This window comes from Lygodium microphyllum, unplaced genomic scaffold (genome assembly GCF_053477565.2).
Source record: "Lygodium microphyllum isolate KBCC unplaced genomic scaffold, Lygodium_microphyllum_v1.1.10 scaffold_53, whole genome shotgun sequence".
Taxonomy (NCBI): Eukaryota; Viridiplantae; Streptophyta; class Polypodiopsida; order Schizaeales; family Lygodiaceae; genus Lygodium; species Lygodium microphyllum.
The window spans coordinates 585324-609841 of NW_028229536.1; the positions used below are offsets into that span (position 1 = coordinate 585324).

The window sequence follows — 24518 nt, forward strand, 5'->3', positions numbered from 1 at the left end:
AGAAAAGAGGTGAAGTAAAGGGAAAGAAAAGAAAATTGAAGAATTACCTTTAAGCATATCTTAGGGTAATCTTCGAGAGCTAATGATAGCAATACAAAGAATGCAAATTGAGATAATTGAGTTGAAGAAAGAGAAGTCTTTAGAGAAAGTCATAGTCATCTCCCAAGAGACCAATAATGACTCATTGAGTCAACCACTAGCTAGACTACTAACTCTCTTAACGTCTTAGTAAAATGATACCTACAATAGAGGAAGCTAATCTATCTCAAAGCTTTTTGTGGAGAATCAGAGTTGCAGTTGGAAAAAGTGTGCACAAGAGGGAGATAGGAGCTCAAAGTACAAGAACAAAATCTTGTTTACTAAGTTGTTCAAGGTACAACTTGGGTAAACTCTATCTCAAGTTTGATAGTGACCCATAGGCTATTTATATAGCCCTTGCCTAGCTAGGGTTAGGGTTTCCCCTGCCCTTTAGGCTATTCACACCTATCTGCTCTCATACACCCTTGCTTATAGTGGGTTCCTATGCCTATCTTCTAACACCCCCCCTTAATGCCAAGATGGCATTGGATTACAAGGCATGTAAGATGTCCCTCCCCCCCTTAAACAAACGGGATGCCTTTATAAATCAAGCTACATGAGTATTTTTAGGTAGATGGTTTAAAGACTTTAAAAAATCGATCTTCACATGGATTGGAGGAATAATTGGCCACCAGTTCTTTGGGTACATCAGGAATGTTGGGGCATTTACTAGTGATATGCCTTGTCTTCTTGCATTTGTTACATTTCATTTTTTCAGGATACTTCTTCCAACAATTGTTTACAATGTCCTTTTTTCTTACAGAAAGAACATCTAGTGAGAACTGTATGTACCAATACTTGATCACACGAAGTTGAAAATGCCTGACTAGTGTTGCCTTCTTTGTGGTTCCTCTTTTCTTCATCCAAACAGGATTGGATGGTACTTGCCAAGGTAGGATCTGGAATGTTGGTAAGAGTGGTTACAAGGGTAGGAAACACCGTTTTTACAGTTTTTAGGAGAATAGCAATAGCATCTTCTTCATGTATTGGAGCTTGTACTGAGGCAAGCTATGCCATAAGTCCCTTCATGTAAGAAATGAATTTTCCCAAGTCTTCTCCTGATCTATATTCCAAGCTAAAGAATTAAATTTAAGGAAGATTTTAGTATTTTTACTAGTGGCTCCATAGAGCTTTTCAAGCCCATCCCATTTTTCTTAAGTAGTATTTAGTTGATCAACATGATGAATCAATGAATCATCTAAGTGTAACATGATGATTGCCTGGGCACATTGGTCATCCTTGTTCATCCTCTACATCAACCAGATTTGCAGAGTTTACAGCCCTAGTGCCTTGAATGAGAGGCCAATACCCTCTCTCCATCATCTTGTACTTGATAAGTACCCGCCATGGGTGGAAATCTTTTCCATCAAATTTTAGAATTTGAGGATGAACATCAACATATGTTATGGCCATTGGGAAGGTCTTACCACTTGCTAGAACAAGGGCAGTGTCTAGTCCCTTACAAACTTGCCACTGAATGCAGAAGAAAATCAAAAAATTTATATCAAAGTTGTAACGAGGAGAAATGTTGAAAATCATACATATGTAATATTTCAAAATATGACTTTGGTGGTCCTTTCTTATGTGCAATCTTCTTCCGAGGTTTAATAGTCTTTTTAGGTTTTAATGATGTGAACCTAGACTGACTTCGGGCTCCTCCTTGTGGTATGGCTTAGTGGATGAACCTTGTGTTGGACAAGGATGGTCTATGATTTCAATGCTTATTGCTAATGACTCTGAGGAGAGTACAATGACACACATCCCTCTGATTTCATTGACCAGTGTACTTGAAAAAAAAATCATTCAAGATATGCAATACAGTTCTAGTGTATGATGGTCTATGTGTTTATAATTGTACACATAGACTTACAACCTGAAGGAAAGCACTCAGTTGTTTTAATTTCCCGATAAAAACATTCAAATTGTGTAAGTATTAGCAACAATGATGATTAAACAATGTGCCTTAGTGCTTACAAGCACTCATCTGTAGCTCATGTTGCTAGAGATGATAAATGTCGGTCTTGATAAGCTTGATGATGGCTTTCCAAGTACACTAAACTTTGAGATTAGGTTCCCAAATTAGTAGCTGACTCATAAGGAGTTAACTCAATGATTAAAATCAATGTTAATGACCAAACATTGAGAAATGTGTATTTTGAAGAAGCTTGAAGCTTCTTGGCTATGGCTGTCATTAGAGATCCACAGTTAGGGTTTGACTCTGTGGGAGGAGCATAGGAATAATCTTTGAGAACCCTCTTGGTTGGAGATAGTCCACTTGGGTGTCAAGATTGTGGGAGAGAAGGAAGGAGTCTCACTTGAAGCTTTCTTGCTTGCACAATGGGGGAATACACACAAGGGTGGAGGCTGAAAACAGTTTTCCTCTTCTTAGTTGTATAAGCCAAAAGAACTCAAGTACAAAGAAATAGAAGAATCCTCTATATGGGTCTCAAACCAAACTCAACTAACTAAGGTGGCATGCTAACTGAGCCACGAACTAGAGTAGATAAGGATAGCTATCATGTAGCTATTATTCATGGGCGGTGTACCAACCGCGTCTGCAACTGACAAGTCGGTGACATAAATACACAACGGTCACCCTGGCGTATCACGAGTGGAGCTCGATATCTCAACACTCCCCCTCGAGCTCAATCCCAATTCCTGCACACCAAGCAGGTCTCTGAACTTGTGCAGCTTTTCTGCGCCCAATGCCTTCGTGAATATGTCAGCTACCTGATCCTCTGTGCTGACATAAACTAGATCAATAAGACCTAGTAAAACCCTCTCTCGCACATAGTGATAATGCACCTCAATGTGCTTTGTTCTAGCATGATAGACTGGTTTATTTGCCAAGTGTATACTACTCATGTTGTCACAATAAATGACAACTGGCCCATCTGTAGACTGATGCATATCATAAAGTAGCTTATGCAACCAAGCTACCTCACATGCAGCCATTGCTGCACCCTTGTACTCAGCCTCTGTGCTCGACAAGGCAATTGTAGGCTGTTTCTTGCTGCTCCAAGTGACTGCAGCACTCCCAAAAGAGAACACATATCCACTGGTAGATCGTCTATCAGAAATACTACCAGTCCAATCAGCATCAGTGTATCCATGCAACTGTATCTGAACCCCAGTCTCATAAAATAGTCCATACTGCAATGTGGACTTCACATACCTGAGTATGCGTCTAGCCGCATCCAAATGTGGTTTCCTTGGAGCCTGCATAAACTGACTTACCAATCCAACAGCATAGCTCAAATCTGGCCTGGTAATAGTCATATAAATCAAACTTCCTACTATGCGTCTGTACATAGTAGGGTCTTTTAGAAGCTCACCTGCATCTGTGCTCAGCTTCACATTCTGCTCCAAAGGAACTGAAATAGGCTTACAGCCTGTCATCCCATATTTGGACAGCATGTCCAATCCATACTGCCTCTGCAAGAGCTGTATCCCACTTGGTGATCTAATCACCTCAATGCCCAAGAAATAACGCAGCTCTCCCAAATCCTTCATCTCAAACTTCTGCTTCAATATCATTTTCACATGAAGGATATCTTCATCACTGTCACCTGTCATAATCAAATCATCAACATAAATGACAACTAGCATAATACCTTTCTCTGTTTTTCTCACATAAAGTGAGAAATCTGCCTTGGAAATCTGAAAGCCAATAATGACAAGATACTGTCCTATCTTGTCAGACCATGCTCTAGGTGCTTGCTTCAAGCCATACAAGGCTTTCTTCAACCTGCAAACAAACTCAGGATGAACAGCATGCACATAACCTGGTGGCTGCTCCATATATACCTCTTCCTGCAAATCACCATGCAAGAAGGCATTCTTTACATCCATCTAATGTAAAGACCATCCCTTTGATGCAGCCATAGCAATGACTGCTCTTACGGTTGCCATCCTTGCAACCGGACTGAATGTTTCTTCATAGTCAATGCCATATGTTTGTGCATACCCCTTGACTACTAATCTTGCCTTGTATCTGTTCACAGAACCATCAGCATTGTGCTTCACCTTATAAACCCACTTACAGCAAATTGCATTCTTTCCTTTAGGCAAAGGTACCAATTCCCATGTAGCATTTGCTTCCAAGGCATCCATTTCTTCATCCATGGCTTTCTCCCATTTTTCTTTTCCCATGGCTTCCTCAAAAGAAGTGGGTTCTGGTTCCTGTATCACCTTGACCATATATGCATAGTGAATGGCTGTAAATCCATCATATTTCAGCCTATCCACAGGATACCTAGCTCTCGTAGACCTGCGCAAAGTAGGTTCACTCCCAGGTGCTCTCAAAACATCCCTGGTCTTCCTTACTCCAGGTGTAACAATAGAAGGAATACCCAACTCATCATCAATGCTCTGTTCTGAGCCACTGGATTCACCATCCACATAAGAGTGACCTGCATTCACATCAAACATGGGCTGATCAACCTTCTCTTTTCCTTTTCGTGATACCTGCATAACACTATCTGCATTGCTTTTAGAAGATTCTCCTGATCTCAATCTTCCTGTCCATGGCGAAGAATGTGAACCACTGCTAGAGGACGCTCCAGGTCCACTAATATTTTGTGACTGCTGCTGTGAATTCTGTGCAGCATTACCATTTTGTGCATCTACATCATCAATCACATTTACTGGTTTATACCAGCTACTCATCTCATCAAAAACAACATCTCTGCTCACTGTAAACTTGCAAGTAGAAGGGTTATAGCATCTATACCCTTTTTGCTGCAGAGAGTAACCAATAAAGATGCACTTCTCAGCTTTTGGATCCAACTTGGATCTCAACTCATCTGGCACATGTACATAGGCGATGCAACCAAAAATTTTCAAATGAGAAATATCTGGTTTCCTACCAGTATACCTCTCCTCTGGAGTCATTCCATGTATTGCTGCAGTGGGAGTCCTGTTCATTATGTAGACTGCTGTAGCAACTGCTTCAGCCCAATAAAAATCTGGCAAGTCTTTTTCATTGAGCATGGCACGAGATACCTCTCCAATATGCCTGTTTTTCCTTTCTGCAATTCCATTTTGTTGTGGGGTATAACTGCATGAATATTGCTGCTTTATGCCATGCTCCTGCAAGAACTTTGCAAACTCATTTGAGAGGTACTCTCCCCCTCCATCTGACCTTAGGCATTTTATTTGCAGGCATGTTTCTTTTTCAGCCATAGCTTTAAGGGTTTTGAAATGCCCAAAAACTTCACTTTTCTTTTTCATAAAATACACCCAAAATTTTCTGCTATAGTCATCAATAAAAGTGACAAAGTAATGACAGCCTCCAAGAGATGCAGCTTTAGTAGTCCACACATCAGAGTGGATTAATTCCAATGGCTTCTCACTCTCTTGAACATGTCTAGGAAATGGTTTCCTTGCCTGTTTTCCAAACTGACAGGCTTCACATACCTTATGCATTTCTGCAACCTTGAATTTGGGTAATCCTGCAATAATATTTTGGGCCTGCATTGATTTAAGTCGCTGTACATTAACATGGCCAATGCGTTTATGCCAGATATCAATATCTGCAACTACACCAGTCCCATGTGCAAACATTGCTGCACTCAATTCAGACATATCTGCATCCAACATAAACATTCTGCCCTTCTTCTTTCCTTTTGCTATCAAGCGACCTTTATTTTTCATATCCTCAACAAAGCAACCATGAGGATTAAATCTGACCTGCAAGCCCTGCTCAACCATTTGACCAACAGAAACCAGATTCTTGGTGATATTCGGGACATGAAATACATCAGACAGGTATTTCTTTTTCCCATCCTGCATAGACAAAGGAATTTTTCCAATCTGCACAATAGGATGTGCAGTATCATCACTAGTCTCCACAAATCCTGGTTTTTCCATTTTCCTTGCATCCTCCATCCATTCTGCATGACCTGTCATGTGGTTTGATGCACCTGAGTCAACATACCATACATCGTTGCTTTCTTCTGCACTTGTCACAGAATTGTTCATGTGCTGCACCATAAACAGATGCTCATTTCTGTCATCACCCTGTCTACTAGAGGATGCATAATTTCCTTGTTGTAGTTTTCCATTCATGATGTCATTCTACTTTTTATAGCAGTCTTTAGCCATATGACCCATTTTACCACAATAGTAGCATTCAACATTACTGTTTGCATTTTGACCTCTTTGCCATCCACCACGACCTCTTTGGCTCCCCCTGCCTCTAGAGTTACCACGTCCTCCTCCATAGGACTGGTTTTCTTGAGTTTGCAGCATATTCTGATTTCTACCACGGCCTCCAAATCAGCCTCCTCTACTCTGCCTCTACCTCTTCCAGCATTTGAGTAGAAGACAGCTTCTTTTGAAGTTCCTCCTGAAGAAGATGCACCACCATTTCTCTGCTCCTCAAAAATTAGAAGAGCAATCAACTCCTCAAAGTCAGGAAATCTTTCACGGACGGAAATGGATGTCCGAAACTGCGCATAATCCTTTCCTAGACCATTCAAGGTCACAGAAACTAAATCATCATCTTCCACTGGCGACCCAATGGAAGCAAGTGCATCTGCAATCTTCTTCACCTTCATGTGGTAGTCATTGATGCTCATATTTTCTCTTTGCACATTATGCAACTCTTGCTTGAGCTGCATTTTCCTGGCTTGAGTATTTGTGCTATACATTTTTGACAAAGTATCCCATGCCTCCTTTGGCGTACTTGCATCCTGAATATGCACAATCATAGAGTCTGAAATGCTGATAGACAGCCAGTACATAACTTTTCTGGCTCTCTCATGCCATGCCTTAAATGCCTGCATTTGCTGTTGATTGGGAACATCAGGAAGAACTGGTTCTTCTTCATTTCCTACAACAAATTCCCAATATCCTTTTCCCATAAGCAAATTCGTCATTCTAAACTTCCATGCCTGGAAGTTGTTCTTGTCAAGCTTTTCAGTTACAATCTGTGAAAGAGAATCAGACGCCATTACAAAACACTGTGAAAAATTCTGTCACTGCAAAAACTCAGCTTCACCCTCACAAGGGCAAATCTGCAAAACTGGCGAAAGTGGTATTTGACCACACAGTCACTTCCTAGTGACGATTTTGCATAAACAGGAACCAAGGATGATTCTGAAACTCCCAATGTCTCTGCGCACAAGCATACGATGCAATTTCTACAGTAACTTTTCACCGACCTGTAGAACAGTGGCTGAACAGCATAAAACTGAGCCTTTTCCTGAGTGCGTGCAGAAAACTTCCACCTCCAAAACAGGCCCCGAAATGGCCTCAAATAAAAAAAACAAGGTCGCCCCGCAGCATATACTGCCCTCTTGCTTCACGGCGAAGGGCGTCTCAACCTGAGACAATGCACTCCTGCACTTTCCGGCTGTGCTACCTGCAGAGATCTGCTCCCAAAACAGAAAATGAAAGCAACACTGCTCCTCTTACCAGAACACCGCGAGCTTGGCTTGCTTTCTTGAGCTCCTTGCCACGAACAAGGCTCTGATACCATGTCAAGATTGTGGGAGAGAAGGAAGGAGTCTCACTTGAAGCTTTCTTGCTTGCACAATGGGGGAATACACACAAGGGTGGAGGCTGAAAACAGTTTTCCTCTTCTTAGTTGTGTAAGCCAAAAGAACTCAAGTACAAAGAAATAGAAGAACCCTCTATATGGGTCTCAAACCAAACTCAACTAACTAAGGTGGCATACTAACTGAGCCAGGAACTAGAGTAGATAAGGATAGCTATCATGTAGCTATTATTCATGGGCGGTGTACCAACCGCGTCTGCAACTGACAAGTCGGTGACATAAATACACAACGGTCACCCTGGCGTATCACGAGTGGAGCTCGATATCTCAACATTGGGGGGCTATCAAAGCCCCATGGTGGCCACCATTAATATGTTTGTTGTAGGCCACGCTACCATACGAAATGGCACACTGTCAGAACTGTGCCGTTTTCTGCATTCGTGACAATGCTGCCCACCACGATGTCCAATGTCAGGGATTGATGTGCCACACTGAATTTCCCAAAGCTAATGAGAAGATCTCCAAAAGAAACCAAAGGCTAGAATTGCTTCTATTGCCCACACCAATTCCTCCAAGGTCAATGGGTCTGGTTAGCTATGGAGTTTGAAGGTCCAAAATGAGAGAGACGGAGATTTTCTTGTGCACTTAGTGGAGCTGAGGTTTGAGGAAGCTAAAGAGATCAGATGAGGCTCTGATACCATGTGGAGAATTAGAGTTGCAGCTAGAAAAAGTGTGCACAAGAGGGAGATAGGAGCTTAAAGTACAAGAACAAAATCTTGTTTACTAAGTTGCTCAAGGTACAACTTGGGTACACTCTATCTGAAGTTTGATAGTGACCCATAGGTTTTTTATATAGCCCTTTCCTAGCTAGGGTTAGGGTTTCCCCTACCCTTTAGGCTATTCACACCTATCTACCCTCATACACCCTTGCTTATAGTGGGTTCCTATGCCTATCTTCTAACACTTTTGTGTGAGAAACTCAAGAAGAATAAGGTATGAGTAGTTAAGGAAAGGAAAGAGCTATAACTAAGATTGGATAACGTGAAAGACACACATGAGAAGTTTTTGCAACAATTAGCTCCACAACTCAGAGATCTCTAGGCCTAATTAGAGGAGCAAGATGGGGAAACTAGCTCAATAGCTCCTAGACTTCAAGGCCTAATTAGAAGAGCAAGAGAACGAAATTAAGAAAATGAGATCTAAAATGCAAGAAATGGAGGAAATGCAAAGACAAATTAGGAAGATGAGGTACAAGTGGCATTATTCACAATGAGTTCACAATTCAAGCAAGAGCAAGAAAGGCCAAAACCTATCTCACTGTCACACGAAAGCTTGACAAAACATGTTGGGCTTGAGGGTAGCCTTTACAGGGTTGCAAACCACAATTGAAACACACCTGGCAGAAGCCTCCACAAAAATAGAAGTAATGGCTAGCAAAGTGCATGGAGAGATCCCTAAAAGGATGGCCATATATCTAACCAGTTCCTTTAGTAATATAAACACACACAGGCATGCACACATGTGAGAGCCTTGAGGGATCTCTCTCTAACATACACATAAGGACGAGAAAAACCATGTCATTTAGCATATAGTCAAAAGGTATACAAAACCATGTTCGAGGAAAGTCATGCATATCAAAATATAAACTTTGGGTTTTAGTACATTAGCCCTATACCATAACACCTAGAATACATAATGGGCTTGAGCCATAGTGGGGTAGGGACTTTTCCAATGCTTTTAAGGCGTCAAAGGAGGCTTCTGCGCGAGCTCGTTCTCAACTTTGATTTTTGCCTTCTCTCTTCTCATGTACCTCTGGACTCGTTCTAACACTTGCCTCTTGATTGCGTCATTCATCAGGGGGTTGGCTCCAACGAGTTTTTCAGTACTCAACAGAATAGAATTTAATCAATAGTTATGGCAATGAGGATGTTGAAATTGAGTCAACAAGTTTAATAAATAAGTATATGCCAAGTCCAAATAATGAACATGATTAGATGCATGTCTTAGCTATGTTATACTTATCATTCATAGACGAATAGTATGAAGAATCAAGAAAAAGGTTAGAAACAAAGAGTGCAAATTATCACATGTATATGAACCAAATCTCCCTAGATGAAGGGTGAATATGGTGAGAGTGAGGTCTAGAGCATACCATGACTAGTATTTAATGCAACATAATAAATTACTAAGGGTAGAGTGGTCTAGCTATAACATAACTTGATTTTGAAGTTAATGCGTTTGATTTTATAGTTAAAATGGATATCAAAGCTTCAAATTAGCTACATAAAGCTTTCAAAGTTCATAACATTTATCCCATAAAGGCATATCTTATCTCTTTATCTACATAAAGCTTTTCAAGTTCATAGCATTTTAAGGGAGGACCTGTAATCTAAGAAGGCATTTCTTATGTCCTTAAGCACCTAAAATTTGAGATATCAACTAAAGGACTTTGACATAACCTCTAAAGGATAAAGTTATTCATTGGTGTGTCAATTCTATGATGGGGAAGCCTTTTGTTGTGATAATTGAAGCCCCTTCTCCTTCTTTGGCACATTTGGCATTTATTGCCATGTGGTTCTCATGGACAAAACACTATGCCTTCTCATTCTTGCACACACCCAAAATTGGGCCCTAATACATTCTATAGAAGGTGTTCGTGAGCCTCAATCCATCACATAATCAACAAATCCATCCACAAGTCCATTGGTCTATGTACACAAGTCAAATTGAAAATACAAATGAGACTAGAAGCTGGACCTTTCCTAAATTCCAACTAATCACATTACTTATGACAAAATTATAGGCAATAGTTCATCATAATAAGCCACATATATGATTAGCAAGATACTATGAAAAGGTTTCATATTCAAACAAAATTGAATAGAAGGCTACGGACCTTAAAAGTAAATACACAATGGCAATGCACACAATTTAGATCCATACTTTCACACCCATACTTGTCCAAATGCTAAAACTAGCAGACACTCATAGACATAAATATTAAAGAGTCTAAAACAATAGCATCTATATATATCTACTCGTAGACACATACACACACATGTGCCACATGTATACCAATTAAAAATTAAGATGCTCTCTCTATATGTATTTGTGTGTCTATGTGTGCATGTGTGCGTGCATACATACATATTTCTGAGTATAAATATACATATATACCTATAGAGAGAGGGTCACACACATACACATATTGCACAACCTTTTAAACATGGATATTTTTTCCCTTTGACATATGATTGAAGGCTTATATGCATATTTAGCCCTTCCATATATGATTGATGAATTATATGCATGTGGCTCATAATAGGGAGAAGATCCAAATATCAATGTCTAGGTTTCTATAGGTAGTAAGCAAGCAATCATTAACATGTTTGATCCATTGAACTATTTTATTTAAGCTTATCAAACTTTGTTTATTTGTATATCTAAGCCTTGACAAGTGACTATTTCACTCACAGTGACATGTTGCTTGCTATGCCACAAAGTGATAAAGTGGTCTTTCTACATTGATGAGTTTAGGTTTGTGGAAGTGGTGGTTGGAAGTGAAGGGAAATGAGTATCACTTTCACTTTACTCAAAGAAGACATTGCTCACATGAAGCATGAAGCTACCATGTAATGGCATATAAGCAGAAGCATTGCTAGTATCTATTATATGTGTTAGTGTTTTTAATTCAATTTGTGAGTAACCCTTTTATATAGTACTCTTTTATATGTCACAAGTGGGTAAAAGATGTATTTTAAAAATCCCTTCTTTTGAACCCACATAATATACATATATATTTGTGGGTGCACTTAGAGTGCACTTATTATCTCTTCATGTGCAACATCATATAACAAGGAGGATCGCTCACTCTCATCACTACTTAGTCTGAGGTGGTAGTCCAAAAAAGTTGTTCTTCTTGTTGACAAATAGAGTGATTAGTGAAATAATATCATTTAAAGTTATGACATTGTAATATCATAAAGTGGATCCAAGAAATAAGTTTTTGAAAGTAGTAATCTCAGTTTTACCTAGACAAACACATCTAATAAGCTAGGAACATAGATGAGGAGAGTCCTCACCATACGATGAGAACCATGGGGTCCAATTTTACATATCAAGTCCTGATATGACATAGATATTTTATAAGATGTAAGAGATACTTTATTACATTGATGTTTGCTTATACGATGTAAGAGATCCATCCGAAATAGTTTTGTCCATCGAGTAGTTCATGCACTCCACAATAAGGTCGTATGGCTATGGCCTGGGAAAACATGTGACGTGGGGATTAGGCATGGCGTCCGAGCGGAAGAGGAGCTGCAGAGGTCTTTGTGGGCGCCTCGTCGAGCATGAGAGGGACGCGAGGGATGGAGTTGAAGAGGCTGTCGAAGCTGCCATCACAAAACGAAGACACTTACAAGAATGAATGGACGGACGAGAATTATGAAGGAATGGATGAATGAGAGAGAGAGAGAGAGAGAGAGAGAGAGAGAGAGAACACCTCGATTGGAAGGCGCCTAGGAACATCGGACTCCCTTCCTCCTTAAACATCACCACCCTCGCTTCATCGATAGATCTCTTCCCACACCTGCATCCACCCCAAGGATCTACAATTACATTACATTGACCATTAAACACAAACCTTTGCCTTCTTAATCCATCATCTTCATAATGTAAACATACTCCCTCCCTTGTAGTAGTTATGCATATTAATTATCTGTAGCCTAGTAGAGAACTCCAAATAGATTAGCAAATCATAGACCTTGCCCTTAAAATCAGTGATCCTATACATAACTTTAATTGTTGAGAGCATGTGACCTTAATTATTGAGAGCACATACCCACAACCACTACCACATGAGCATGATGAGCCACAGCCACACTTAGGGTTTCCACAAGACATTTTGACAATCTTGAGGTATCAAGAGAGGTCCTAAAGCAAGAACACAATAGCACAACACATTTTCCTTTCGTATATATAGCTTCTATTTTACTTGCTTTACCTCCATATTTTCTTACTTGGAAAAGTAATATGTATTATTTTTTTACTGGAGTTACCCTCCTATAGTTAGTCATATCAACAAAGTTAACAAGTAAATAAACTCCCAAGAATAATTGAGCTATGATTCTCCCTTGATTCAATCTATCATATCAACATCATTAACGAATCATATCAACAATTATAAGCAAATGAACTCTCAATAGTAATTGAGGTATGCCTTCCCCTTTCAAGTCAATCGTATCAACATCGTTGGAAATTTCATTTTATTGAAACATTTCTATAGGTAACCCACGTATCTATTAAAGTATTCAAAATGGTGACATTGAAGGTGTTGACTTGTTAATAGATTCCTTTTAGATAAGCAATGACGTTTACTTGGCCCCATTTCATCCTCTTGATTATCTACATCCCATGCCCTTCAACTCCAATTCAAGGTGTTGACTTGTTAATATATTCCTTTTAGATAAGCAATGATTTATACTTGGCCCCATTTCATCCTCTTGATTATCTACATCCCATGCCCTTCAACTCCGATTGATCACTTAACAATCAAGATTGTTTGGAGAAAAGTTAAAATACTAAAGTTTCCTAAACACATAAGGTAACAAGTAACTTCTGAATATATGCAAGAATAGGTCTCAAGTACATACATAAAGACCTCAATATACTAATTGATTCACATCACAAAATCTATGTGTATGCCTTTTTTCTTGAAATGCTTATTTTAAATAAATAATTATAATAAACATCTTAAATATGAAACATAATCAAGCTACCTTATATGGATTTAAATCAATTTTGACCAATGAAAATAAAAACATATAAAAATAGCCTCATTAATCAATCTATTACACATGCTTCCTTCATGTAAATTAAGAAATGGGTTCAAAGACAACGAAAAATTGTACTTTTTCAAATACATTGTCTTTATTCCAAGTAGTGGTTATAAGAGCTACATCTTCTCTAAGGAGCATCACCTTTTTTGGCATCACCCTATATATGTTACCTAAATGACCTAGCCTTCTAATGCGGGCATTAGGCTTGCAAGAATCTTCTTTTTTGTCTTAGGCTGGTGACCAAGATTACTAGCCTAATAGAGCCTTGTTGATTTCCATCATGTAGCAAACCTTCCCCTATGGATGGTGTCTCATGCAATGCAAGATATGAAATTAGTTTCTTGTGAGGGAGCCTTGGTGAGGACTTTGGGGAAGGTCTCTCACCCACCATGTCCAATCGTGCTGATGTCAACTCAAATTTTTTTTATAAATCACAATCAAGGTAAACTGTCTAATCTAATAGGTAATCACTTTTTCCATGAAACACAAACATGATAATTCAACATTCATTAGTGGTAGCTTCCAACCCGTGGCAATAAGCCATGCATCACATCAAACAACTTTTAATAAACTAACAATATTAGCTTTAAGATAAGCATTATCACTCACCCTTAGAGGCATAGTCTAAATTCAATGACCCTCTCACGATCCAAGATGAAGTATCACCTCCATTAGACATCTTATCACAACAATTAAACTCAAGTTCAAACTACCATGAATTAGGGCTAAGCTTAGAAGAGGAATTATCCTTACAGCTTAGGTGGAAAAGACCTATTCTAAAATGGACACATCATTCTGATCATGTTCGTTCTCATAATAATTTCACAATCTGGTCAGCCTAAAACAAGATGTAATCTATGCATTATTTCTAGCATTTTATGAGGCTTAGTGTGATCTTAATCGAGTTAAGGTCCAACACCTAACGCACAACTATCTTGAGCATACAATGAATTAAATCTCTCTTTATCTATCCATTAGATTTGTACATTAGTTGGAGTTCTCATTGTGATGATAGACATGACCCATCGTAGTGCATGTGCTTATCATGAGGGAAGATAATTCTACAAGAATTTGAGTGCATGTTAGTTGCTCGAGTGTATGGCCATCACAAAACTCAACTCATAAGAGCTAGCCTTTTGAGTCCATGCTGTCAGATATAATACATATATACCTATCATCTATCTAGATCGCCATTTAAGTCTCACAATGGAATAGCAAGGGTGGAAAAATCCATCTTTGTATTAGCTGGTTGGAATTAAAGAAGTTTATGCTCTTCTCATATTTGTCATGCAATCTCTATTCCTTGCTTATATTCTGTATGCTACATTATGTAATCTTCACAAAGATATTAGTCTTTAGCCTATCTTGAATAAATTCCAACTCTAATATGTATTTATAGTATAGTTGATTACCTCTTTCGGTTGCCTGCTATGATTTGTGATCCTTTTATAGTACAACAAACTCTTTAGATCATCTTTCCGTGGTCCACACTAAGATGTGGAGGTCCAAGGTTATTGTATTCACTTAGCAATATGTGTTTTCATCATTTATTTTCATTCTTTTTTAGTTATTCTTCACCTGTGAGTTCTAACGCTCATTCTTTTGTTTTGTCACACACTTTATATTTATAATCTTTTCTTGAGTATTGTTGTATATGGTAGTTAAGCTAGGTACACACTTAAGATACCTAAGACTTAATTTGAAAGCTCGTCGACATTGAAGAGAAGTAATGAGATAGAAGGGAAGATTCCTTCAAAAAGCTTCATCAATAAAGCAATATCTAACTCAACCTATGCCAAGGAACAGATATGAATGGTATTCCTAGCTAATTACTAAAGAGTCTTACATAGGTAGATATAACCCTAACTAGCAATCTCCAAGTCAACCTATGCCAAGGACTAAATATGAATGGTATTCATAGCTAACTCCTAGAAAGTCTTACATAGTTAGCTATTAATGGTAGTCATAGCTAGCTCCTAAACATTTTTGCATGGTTAGAGATAACCCCAACTACAATGGACAATATAAGACAAATCAAAGCACTTAGGAAAAATGCACTTCATGCATCATTACCCAACAAATCCTTGAAGGTGAGTATGCCTTCAATACAATTTCATGTTCATTAGTAAAAGGTAAACAAGTTGATTTTCATAGACCTTCCTCCATTGCTCCTTCTATTATGCAAAGTACTAGGTAAGTCCTCAAAGATATCAGTATTTGTGTGTTAATAGTGTTGACCCAACCATCCCTTCTTTCCCCATGGGCAAAAAATTCTATGAACAAAGAAACAAACATAGTCATTAGGACCAATTTTGACGAAAAAGAGGCATTTTAATTAGTGTATTCACTAATGGTAAGATTAGCAAATAGACCAATGAGATAGTATCATGTGTGGTCCACTAAGCATTTAACTATCTATTAATGTGGCCAAACTTCTTCTAGCTATAATGGGAACATATATTTCTAAGAAATGTTGACATCCATGGTATGCGAACCCAACATAGAAGAATACATAAGGAACATCACTTCACGATGCAAACATGTGGTGCACTACAACTCTTTTCTATATCTAAACAAGTGTTTTATTTTATACACTACTCTTTTGTCTCTGAACCAAATTTTCATTTTATCAGAGGTAGGTACAAGCGGTGCACTACAATTCACAAGTCTTTGCTAGGAATAACGCTATTGCACTACTACTTACAATAGGCACATGACAAGTTACAAGTGATGCTTTGCCACTTAGAAGTGCTACACTACCAATCATAGATTCTATGCTTCACTTATAGTCACTCACAATCATTTTACCATAGTGTGCTACCAACAAGCTGTGCGCCTCCCATTTGAAAAGGTATTCTACACAATGCAAGTAGTCCACTCTACCATTTGCAACTAGAACCCTAACCCTTGAAAGTGGGGTACTTATTTGGTTATAATGATGCTGATTGGGCAGTTAGTGTGTCTGATAGGAAGTCCACCAATGGCTATGTATTTTCCTTTGCGAGTGGGGCTGTGACTTGGAGTAATAAAAAACAAACCAATGTTGCATTATCGAGTACAAAGGTAGAGTACAATGGTGCTACTATGGTAGCATGTGAGGTAGCTTGGATGCAAAAGCTACTTTATGATTGGGGATACCGAGAGACAAGAGAGTTATCATTTATTATGGCAACATAAGTCTCATACAATTGGCAAGGTGTCTAGTGTTTTATGCATGCATGAGACATATTGAGATTCATTACCATATCATTAGACACCAGGTTTTGGCATGTGACATTGATCTCATATATGTAAGCACAAACAAACAAGTTGCATATATTTTAACCAAGGCCCTATAAGTATAAAAGCTTTAACAATTTTGAAGCTTACTTGGAGTGCATGCCATGGAGTTGAGCTTGACAAGGAGTGTTGAGATGTCAAGCTCAACATGAGCTGACACTCATGTACTTGGATGACCATTTCTACATTCATATCACTATCGTAGTTGGAACCTGAATCAACATGTCATTCCAATGATACTTTACAATTGGACATCAGATTAGTCCACTTACCCAAGTTACTAGATATTTATCTAGTCATTTTTTTAGTTAGTATGTTTACACTATGGACCACTTGTATATGATGTATGTTTTACTCTCTCTTATTCTTGGTAAACTATTAAGAAGAAGAAAGACTAGGGTTTTCATCTTCCTATCTTGTGTGCTCTCTCACCCAATTTTTTAGTATGTGTGTGCTTGCATAGGTGAAAGTTTGTGTGGGTGCATGGATCTGTGTGTGTGTGTAGGGGGATAATTATAAGAGTGAGAGATTTGGGTGAGAAGGGTGATCAATATTTTAAAAAAAGACTTTTGGTACCATTATACTAAGAAAAACAAAGCATCATGGGTGAGAAAAGTCATAGGGATTTAAAAAGGACTTTTAATGCCATGATACTAAGAAATACAAAGCATCATAATACCAGAAAGAATAACTTGTGTGGGAAATATGAAGGTCCAAATCAACATGCTTAGTACAAAGATATGTGTGTGTGTGTGTGTGTGTGTGTGTGTGTGTGTACGCGCGCGCACAAGCGCGCTCACGCATGTGTGTAAGCATAAATTTAAATTTTAATATCAATGAGATGGGGCCAAATAAAAATCAATGGTTATCTAGAAGGAATCTATTAACAAGTCAACATCTTCCATGTCACCATTTTGAACATTTTAATAGGCATGGGCTACATACAAAATGGTTTTGCCAACGATGTTGATATGATTGACTTAAGGGGAAGCCATAGCTCAATTATTGTTGAGAATTTATTTACTTTTCCACTTTGTTGATATGATTGGCTATAGGGGTATTGGAGCTAGTGAAACTCATTTTTACTTATTGGTGGAACTAAGAGTGTGAGATGCAAATTGTACTTTAATTTTACTAGGTTACCAAAAGCTAGCACTAATATTTTGGGGGTCACCTCCTTTTGAATGGAAGACTTATGGATGTAAATGACGATGACGTAGACTACTTTTCCAAGTAAGAAAATATGGAGGTGAAGCAAGTAAAATAGAAGCTATATATACGAAAGGAAAATGTGTTGTGCTATTGTGTTCTTGCTTTAGGACCTCTCTTGATACCTCAAGATCGTCAAAATGTCTTGTGGAAACCCTAAGTGTGGCTGTGGCTCATCATGCTCATGTGGTAGTGGTTGTGGGTATGTGCTCTCAATAATTAAGGTCACATGCTCTCAACAATTAAAGTTATGTATAGGATCACTGATTTTAAGGGCAAGGTCTATGATTTGCTAATCTATTTGGAGTTCTCTACTAGGCTACAGATAATTAATATGCATAACTACTACAAGGGAGGGAGTATGTTTACATTATGAAGATGATGGATTAAGAAGGCAAAGGTTTGTGTTTAATGGTCAATGTAATGTAATTGTAGATCCTTGGGGTGGATGCAGGTGTGGGAAGAGATCTATCGATGAAGCGAGGGTGGTGATGTTTAAGGAGGAAGGGAGTCCGATGTTCCTAGGCGCCTTCCAATCGAGGTGTTCTCTCTCTCTCTCTCTCTCTCTCTCTCTCTCTCTCTCTCATTCATCCATTCCTTCATAATTCTCGTCCGTCCATTCATTCTTGTAAGTGTCTTCGTTTTGTGATGGCAGCTTCGACAGCCTCTTCAACTCCATCCCTCGCGTCCCTCTCATGCTCGACGAGGCGCCCACAAAGACCTCTGCAGCTCCTCTTCCCCTCGGACGCCATGCCTAATCCCCACGTCACATGTTTTCCCATATGACCTTATTTGGCTAATCCCCACGTCACATGTTTTCCCAGGCTCCACGCCAGTCATTGTAACATATTTTACCAAGCCATATCACCTTAATTAGTACTCGATGGAAGATACTATTTCGGATGGATCCCTTACATCGCATACGCAAACGCAAACATTCGGATGGATCTCTTACATCGCATACGCAAACATTGATGTAATATCTATTAGTGCTTCATACGGACGTTGAGGACTTTACGTTTATATATGTTTCTAGTTTATCATGTGTTTGCATCCCGAAAATAGGGATTGCCTAGTTTCAAACACTTGTCTGTAGTGCCAAGATTAGAAGAATATTTTGGAAACTTAGATCCACTTTCAGATGAAGACCATTCATATTTTTCCCAACAATGAGAACCATCTTCCTTGCTACATGCCCTTGCCCATGCAAAGTAGGTTAAGAGGTAACAAGGGCACATGTGATAACACGAGAGTTTTGCCCTCCTGTGATTTTTTGTAGAAAGGTTGTACTTTTGCAAGTCTACTTACTTTTGTGGGCATGGCTAAATACTTGCAGAGCCCTTTGATAAGAAGGCTACTTTTCACCAAGCAAGTATAATGAAGAGTCTTAAAATTGAAATCTCCTGCAACCTCAATGAAGTGTTAAGGAAAGATTGTAACAATACTTAAATCAAGCCCAGATGACATAGTGCCAACACATAAAATGCGAAATTAAATTTGGCTTCTCAAAGAATTTCAAGTATTAATGTTAACTGCTAACACATATAATGGAAACTAGGAATTCTTATGCTTATATGTCACTACATGGCGACAACTTCATGCTTCATGAGCCATGTTTTGTTTGAATAAAGTGAAATTGACCCTCAACTTCACTTCACTTGCAACGACTGCTTCTACAAACTTGGACCCATGCCAATGTAGAAGAACCACTTTGTCACTTTGTGGCATTGCAAGCAATGTTTCATTATGAGTGAAACAATCACTTGCCAAGGCTTAGATATATGCATTAATGAAAATTGATGAGTTTAAGTGAAATAACTCCATGGATTGAAAATGTCAATGACCTTTTGCTTACTATCTGTGGAAACCTAAACATGCATATTTGGGATCTTCTCCCTCTTATAAGACACATGCATATGAGCCCTAAATCATACATGAAAGGGCTGAATATGAATATATGAAAGGGTGTGCAATCTTTGTGTGTGTGTGTGAGTGTGGCTCTCTCTCTCTCTCTCTCTCTCTATATATATATATATATATATATATATATATATATATATATATATATATATATATATATATATATATATATGCAAGCACAGACATATGCATGTATCCATACATATCTACAGTCATACATACATATATGCACACTTACATATGTTTGTATATATTGAGGGAGAGATAGAGAATCTTAATTTTCAATTGGTGCGCATGTCACACGTGTGTATCTGTCTAGGAGTAGATATATAGATTAAACTCTCTAATGTGTGTATTTTCTAGTGTATGCTAATTTTAGCATTTGGACAACTATGGATTTGAATTATATGTATCATGATTGTAGGTTTATTACCAAGGTTCACAGTCTCCTATTCAATTATATTTGAATATACAATTTTTTCTCATTGTATTGTTAATCATACTATAAAAATTACATGGCATAACATACATAATCTGAGCAAGGAGTAAAGAATATACATCAAATATGAGAATAATAGAAATTGCTTTAATTTCAAGTGTATTGATACAAAGATGTCTTTATCCATCCATGTGCTTTCACTGTGAAGCTTAGATGGCAATCTAGATAGAAGATAGGCGAAGTACTTGAGGCTAGTTGAAAGAAATCTGACTTGGTGAAAGATTTATTGACGATGGCTTTGGGAGGCTCTTCCTTTGATAGCCATTGGGTTGTGGGGGTTGCCCTCGGACCATTGTCAGGGGGACCACTGGCAACCTTAAGACCCCTCCTCTAGCCAAGGGTTGCTTTTGCAACACTCACAACCCAAAATAGGATTCTCTAGTAACTCCCATATCTTGCAACTTGATGCATTGTGCCTCGAGTTTCTACCGACATAACTATTCTATCTAACCCAAAGGCTAGATCACACAAAGGTCACCTTTTTGTCATTTGATCACGTAGACCTTATTTGATATACAAGTCAAGATCCAACCAATATTTGGATTTATACATGGCTTCTCCTTATAATGGGGACCTTATAACCTAGAGCACTATGGATCATCAATGGCATATTACAAGGATGGGTCATTGAGCATATCCAACACCCCCCCCCATTAATGTTTACTTTTCGTAGATGAACTACATCCTTGGCCCAATGTTGAGTCTGCGAATGATTTTGCCACTAGGCTTTGACCTGTAAACAATAGTGTAATAAGCCCAAATCCATCATTTCAAACTCAGAGCTTAAAACCTTTTGAGTTTGATTGATCGTATCTTCATAGTCACCTATAATAATAAGGTTATTCACATATAGAAAAATCACTATAGAATTTTCATCATCCTTATGGACATACAAGTTAGTATCTAAGGTATATCTTTTTAAATTTAAGCCCAAAAAATATTTATCTATCTACTACTACCATGTACTAGGGGCTTGTTTTAGCCCATGCAATGCTGTCTTTAACTTGGAAAATTTGTTCTTAGAATGGGGGGACCTTAAACCTCGGTGGTTGATCCATGTAACCTCCTCCTTGAGGTCACCATTCAAGAATGTTGATTTAACATCCATGTTGGGGGTAAAGGCGTCTATACCTAGCCCCCAGTGTATTAGTTACATTGATAGTACCCACATACGCGTACACTTGTACATTGTAGGTGGCGAGTGCCCATCACTGTCACTTCATTATTTATTATTTTAGTGATATTTAAATAAAGAGAAGGCCAATCACACATTTTGACTATTGGAGTTCTCACATTTTGTGTCTCTCTCTCTTGCTCTTAGCTTTTCCACCATAGCTCTTGCTTTTGCTCCATGATTCCACTTCAAGGCTCACTCTCTTTAGTTGGAATCAAAGCCATCTTCCTTGAGAGCTTGATCCTGACCCAACATTGCTTCAACTTGTAAGAAAAGTCTCAGCTCATAGTTTCAATGGCAGCCATGGATTCTTCACCTCGAAGTATCCATTGAGCTTTATCTCCTACCCGACTTCTTCTCTCCCTTTTGCCACTTGTTTTCGGGCATTACTTGGTTCATTTGAGCACTTTAGAGTGCTTCCAAAGCTTCAGTACTAGTAGTAGGAGGCAATAGGGGCAACCACCTCAACATGAATTACGCATGTTTGCTATCCCCTCCTTCCTGATCACCCTCCCCCATCCTCTAGCTCCTCCTAGCACTCCTCGTGACTCTTGGCAATTATTGGAAACTTCCTTGAGATCTCTAGCATGAGTTAGCTCCTATGATTAGCCATTGATTCATAGTTTGTGATAGTTTACTATCATACAATTCAGAATAGCACATTATTCATTTTTTAGAGGTCACTTATGCTTTTTGGGATATCTATTTGATGCTGGGCGGATCATCTATGAATGTTATGCTAATGTATTGGAATGTTTTGGGACTAAGTTGAGCACTCTTTTGATTAGTTTTACAAAGGTTTTTTACTATTTTAATAAGCAGGAATGAATGCTATTTTACCAATGAAAGCATATGCCGATTACTTCTAGGTGCTTAGCAATTATTCTAGGTGATATACCAATGCTTATGGTTCATGTTACAAGATTTTTAATGCTTTCGGATTGCTTTTGAGATGAGATTGGAGCTTTTGAATCTTGACATTGACTTTCATTCACAATTATGTATGGTTATTTGATGCTCGAGTAAGAGCCTTACAAGATAGTTGGGTTGAATGCTCCCGAATGTATGCTACTGGGATATTGGATGAATGGATGCCTTCCACATGATGTTTTGATCTTTTTTTGCTTATTTGGCATTTGACACCTCACTCTAGTGGGAGCCACTTCTTGACATTTGGATATTACATTAAGCTTTTGATTATGCAATTGAGCTTGAGGATCTTACAGTGAGACCATGGGACTTGGTGACATGTACATGCTCTTGTCATGCTTTATGTATGTAGTTGATGCTTAGTTTTAGGTTAGCACCTATCTCTTTCACAATGTTTTCAATGATTTATGCATATTGGTTGGTTATGTACTGAGCTTTTGTTACATTGCTTAGTCCATTGTTCCTCTAGTTAGTCTCTTCTGTTTTGTGTGAGACCCACTCTATGCATGATGGTTATGCCTATGGGATGCATCTCAATCTGACACATTGATTCTATGACAATTCTCGGTGCCAGTTGCATGTTCACTCATCATTGCTAGTTTCAGCTATTCCCTAGCAGTTGTAGTTTGTCTTATATAAGTGATTGCCTCTCTTTTGTATTGATTTCTTATTGATATACTTCATCTTTAGCATGTTGTAATTGCAGTTTATTGCACTATTTATGCAAACAGTCACCTTCATTTGACAATTCTTTGCATTGATTTTATGGTGGATAGTTCATTGCTTGGTCCGTTGTCGTGCCTCTACGCGCACATCATGTGAAAAACTTTAGAGAGCCAATGCCACTTTAGGCATTAGTGTTATATTAGATTTTTGGACAAGTTTTAGCCACTTTTTGATATTTTAGATATTATCTCTTGTAAAAATCCATAAAGATGTAGACAACTTCTAGATTAGGATAACATGTAAAAGAAAGCATGTAGCTTTCAGTTATTTTCAGAGGATTTTATGTAAAAATAAAGATTAGCGAAATCGCACGATGCGCAATCATTGTTTTCAGGCAGTGAACAACACTCTGAAGTGGGAGATGAAGAGGGAGTGATGTGGATGAACTCTGGCCAAGTGTATTGGTATTTTACCCCCCTTTTCGGAGCCAATGGAAGAATCAGATTAGCGATCTAAGTAGCATAGAGGAAGGTATTATTTTATACACGTTTTTGTCTACAATAGTTTTATCTTCTCATAATGCATTAAAAAATTGACAGGCTTCAACTCTGTTAGTATTCTTCTACATTTTCTATTTCTTTCTGTGAGTATTTTTCTACGTCTTCTATTTCTTTGAACCCCTTCTCTTCCGTCTACTCTTCTCCTTGAATCTCCCTTCACCCTGTTGTCTCTTACCCCCGTGGTAGGCTTTCAATGCTAAACACACCGACACCGTGTTAGGGGAAGTTTATGCTATCATTAGAGGGAAACTTTGGAAGATATTTGGGGTTGATATCTTCAGCCATATTCAGAGAATAAGCTACAATATTGTTCTTTTAATTTATTTCTTGCTCTATAGAAGACATCTTGTCAAAATATGCAAGTATTATGTGCCCCTATGGCAAGGCAATGTTTGTAGATTATTCATAGATGCTTTGAGTTGAATTAAGAGGAGCTTTTTCTCTTATTTCTTGGTTATGGTAACTTATCCTTATCAGGAACTCTATTTGAAGCTATCTTGAAGCAAGTCTCTTTGCTCTACAAGCCTTATAATTGACTCATAAGCTTTTGTCCGTAACAGTCTACATTGAATGTAATCATGCAAAGTTGATTCATGCTATGGCATCATGTATGAATGATGGGATGCAGAGTTGTTTATGATACATGATAGCATATTAGACTTGATCTTATAATTTTTGATTGCTCTTATAGTCAAGGAAAAAAGCTTGATTTGAGTTAGAACTTATGAGATAACACTCTTGTGATCTTTGCTAAGAACATGCAGTTGGAAGCTCTATTAACATCTTCAAGAACCTGGTTTGAAACCTTCAACCCTTCTCTTATCTCTACCGTCTCCGGAGTCTAAGCTCTTGAACCCCCATA

At 38.3% G+C, this 24518-nt stretch overlaps 2 long non-coding RNA genes across 2 annotated transcripts; one reads left to right on the forward strand and one right to left on the reverse strand.

Moving 5' to 3' along the window:
• Positions 1-11517: 11517 nt before the first annotated feature.
• LOC148008880 (uncharacterized) lies at positions 11518-12574 on the reverse strand. Its single transcript, XR_015689892.1, has 3 exons — positions 12423-12574; positions 12084-12170; positions 11518-11973 (listed from the first exon to the last, which is right to left on the reverse strand). It is a non-coding gene; the product is annotated as an uncharacterized LOC148008880 (long non-coding RNA).
• A 5380-nt stretch (positions 12575-17954) lies between these two features.
• On the forward strand, positions 17955-18950 carry LOC148008881 (uncharacterized). Its single transcript, XR_015689896.1, has 3 exons — positions 17955-18109; positions 18362-18448; positions 18563-18950. It is a non-coding gene; the product is annotated as an uncharacterized LOC148008881 (long non-coding RNA).
• Positions 18951-24518: the final 5568 nt, after the last annotated feature.